A 3674-nucleotide genomic window follows, 5' to 3' on the forward strand; every position below is an offset into this window, starting at 1 on the left:
ACTTCACTCTAAAAAACCATTTAAATCTCAATATATACAGGAGCTCATTTTTCATAGATGTCGTTCAATTGGTAACATACATTTTTGTCTTCTTCTAATGTTATCAGATTACGTTACCGAGTTTGGGTCCATGCTTTTGTCACTTCTAGGTTAGACTACTGCAATGCTCTATTTTCCGGCTACCCGGATAAAGCACTAAATAAACTTCAGTTAGTGCTAAATACGGCTGCTAGAATCCTGACTAGAACCAAAAAATTTGATCATATTACTCCAGTGCTAGCCTCTCTACACTGGCTTCCTGTCAAAGCAAGGGCTGATTTCAAGGTTTTACTGCTAACCTACAAAGCATTACATGGGCTTGCTCCTACCTACCTCTCTGATTTGGTCCTGCCGTACATACCTACACGTACGCTACGGTCACAAGACGCAGGCCTCCTAATTGTCCCTAGAATTTCTAAGCAAACAGCTGGAGGCAGGGCTTTCTCCTATAGAGCTCCATTTTTATGGAACGGTCTGCCTACCCATGTCAGAGACGCAAACTCGGTCTCAATCTTTAAGTCTTTACTGAAGACTCATCTCTTCAGTGGGTCATATGATTGAGTGTAGTCTGGCCCAGGAGTGGGAAGGTGAACGGAAAGGCTCTGGAGCAACGAACCGCCCTTGCTGTCTCTGCCTGGCCGGTTCCCCTCTTTCCACTGGGATTCTCTGCCTCTAACCCTGTTACGGGGGCTGAGTCACTGGCTTGCTGGGGCTCTCTCGTGCCGTCCCTGGGGGGGGGGTGCATCACCTGGGTGGGTTGATTCACTGTCGTGGTCGGCCTGTCTGGGTTGGCGCCCCCCTTGGGTTGTACCATGGCGGAGATCTTCGTGGGCTATACTCGGCCTTGTCTCAGGATGGTAAGTTGGTGGTTGAAGATATCCCTCTAGTGGTGTGGGGGCTGTGCTTTGGCAAAGTGGGTGGGGTTATATCCTTCCTGTTTGGCCCTGTCCGGGGGTGTCCTCGGATGGGGCCACAGTGTCTCCTGACCCCTCCTGTCTCAGCCTCCAGTATTTATGCTGCAGTAGTTTATGTGTCGGGGGGCTAGGGTCAGTTTGTTATATCTGGAGTACTTCTCCTGTCCTATTCGGTGTCCTGTGTGAATCTTAAGTGTGCGTTCTCTAATTCTCTCCTTCTCTCTTTCTTTCTCTCTCTCGGAGGACCTGAGCCCTAGGACCATGCCCCAGGACTACCTGACATGATGACTCCTTGCTGTCCCCAGTCCACCTGGCCATGCTGCTGCTCCAGTTTCAACTGGCCTGGGCCCTAGGACCATGTCCCAGGACTACCTGACATGATGACTCCTTGCTGTCCCCAGTCCACCTGGCCATGCTGCTGCTCCAGTTTCAACTGTTCTGCCTTACTATTATTCAACCATGCTGGTCATTTATGAACATTTGAACATCTTGGCCACGTTCTGTTATAATCTCCACCTGGCACAGCCAGAAGAGGACTGGCCACCCCACATATGCTCTCTCTAATTCTCTCTTTCTTTCTCTCTCTCGGAGGACCTGAGCCCTAGGACCGTGCCCCAGGACTACCTGACATGATGGCTCCTTGCTGTCCCCAGTCCACCTGACTGTGCTGCTGCTCCAGTTTCAACTGTTCTGCCTTATTATTATTCGACCATGCTGGTCATTTATGAACATTTGAACATCTTGGTCATGTTCTGTTATGATCTCTACCCGGCACAGCCAGAAGAGGACTGGCCACCCCACATAGCCCGGTTCCTCTCTAGGTTTCTTCCTAGGTTTTGGCCTTTCTAGGGAGTTTTTCCTAGCCACCGTGCTTTTACACCTGCATTGTTTGCTGTTTGGGGTTTTAGGCTGGGTTTCTGTACAGCACTTTGAGATATCAGCTGATGTACGAAGGGCTATATAAATAAATTTGATTTGATTTGATTTGGGTAATCCAAAAATGATGTTACTGACTACAATTTTGGACAGGTAACTAGTAACTAACGGATTACATTTAGAAAGTAACCTACCCAACCCTGATCAGAGGTTAATGTTGTTGGCCATGCAGTGAGATGTTCTCACACATGTGGTGATGGGACCCACATGCATTTGAGTGACTACTGTTGGTTTAGCAAGAGCAGCTCTGCCACATTAACGATAGGGTTTAATGGTGCCTGTTAGTGGTCAGATTGAGATGTTGCATGTGTTGTTGTTGCTGAATTGACGTCACTTGAAGTTGTTTGACACAATGTTGCATTATAAACTTTTATAACATGTATTTCTGGATGATGATCTGAAATTAACAATGAATGTATACACTAATGCAGGTGTACTGAACATAGTTATTATTATTTATATACATTGGTTACTTATTCCTAAAGATAAAACATCAAAACATCCTATGCTATCCTATAAAATAATATTAATTCATACAATGTCAGTGGTACTAGGAGAATAAACTAGGTCAGAGCTCTCCAACGCTGTTCCTGGAGAGCTACCCTCCTGTAGGTTTTCAATCCAACCCTGTTCCTGGAGAGCTACCCTCCTGTAGGTTTTAACCTCAACCCTGTTCCTGGAGAGCTACCCTCCTGTAGGTTTTCAATCCAACCCTGTTCCTGGAGAGCTACCCTCCTGTAGGTTTTCAATCCAACCCTGTTCCTGTTCCTGGAGAGCTACCCTCCTGAGAGCTACCCTCCTGTAGGTTTTCAACCCTGTTCCTGGAAACCTGTTTTTAACCTGTTCCTGAGAGCTACCCTCCTGTAGGTTTTCAATCCAACCCTGTTCCTGGAGAGCTACCCCTCCTGTTCCTGGAGGTTTTTTAATCCCCTGTTCCTGGAACCTGTTCCTGGAGAGCTACCCTCCTGTAGGTTTTAACCTCAACCCTGTTCCTGGAGAGCTACCCTCCTGTAGGTTTTCAATCCAACCCTGTTCCTGGAGAGCTACCCTCCTGTAGGTTTTCAATCCAACCCTGTTCCTGGAGAGCTACCCTCCTGTAGGTTTTAACCTCAACCCTGTTCCTGGAGAGCTACCCTTCTGTAGGTTTTCAATCCAACCCTGTTCCTGTAGAGCTAACCTCCTGTAGGTTTTAAATCCAACCTTGTTCCTGGAGAGCTACCCTCCTGTAGGTTTTAACCTCAACCCTGTTCCTGTAGAGCTAACCTCCTGTAGGTTTTAAATCCAACCTTGTTCCTGGAGAGCTACCCTCCTGTAGGTTTTAAATCCAACCCTGTTCCTGGAGAGCTACCCTCCTGTAAGGTTTTCAATCCAAGTAGAATTTTGGGTATCTGTACCTGTCTTTACTATTGATATCTTGCCAACTTTTATTTCACTACATTCCTAAAGAAAATAATTAACTTTTTACTCCATACATTTTCCCTGACACACAAAAGTACTCATTACATTTTGAATACTTAGCAGGACAGGACAATGGTCCAATTCACACACTTGTCAAGAGAACATCCCCGGTCATCCCTACTGCCTCTGATCTGGCGGACTCACTAAACACAAATGTTTTGTTTGTAAATTATGTCTGAGCGTTGGAGTGTGCCTCTGGCTATCTGTAAATGATGTCTGAGCGTTGGAGTGTGCCTCTGGCTATCTGTAAATGATGTCTGAGCGTTGGAGTGTGCCTCTGGCTATCTGTAAATGATGTCTGAGCGTTGGAGTGTGCCTCTGGCTATC

General features: G+C 46.6%; 1 long non-coding RNA gene across 2 annotated transcripts; it reads left to right on the plus strand.

Annotated features, from left to right (window-relative positions):
* The first annotated feature begins 2474 nt into the window (after nucleotides 1–2474).
* On the plus strand, nucleotides 2475–3358 carry LOC127907956 (uncharacterized). 2 transcript variants are annotated; one of them, XR_008065727.1, is made up of 3 exons: nucleotides 2475–2630; nucleotides 2904–2989; nucleotides 3033–3193. It is a non-coding gene; the product is annotated as an uncharacterized LOC127907956 (long non-coding RNA). The 2 variants fall into 2 exon arrangements; XR_008065728.1 differs by lacking the exon at nucleotides 2475–2630 and adding an exon at nucleotides 3205–3358 and having other exon boundaries at nucleotides 2838–2989; nucleotides 3033–3075.
* The last annotated feature ends 316 nt before the right edge of the window (nucleotides 3359–3674 follow it).

Source organism: Oncorhynchus keta, chromosome 16 (genome assembly GCF_023373465.1).
Source record: "Oncorhynchus keta strain PuntledgeMale-10-30-2019 chromosome 16, Oket_V2, whole genome shotgun sequence".
NCBI classification, from domain to species: Eukaryota; Metazoa; Chordata; class Actinopteri; order Salmoniformes; family Salmonidae; genus Oncorhynchus; species Oncorhynchus keta.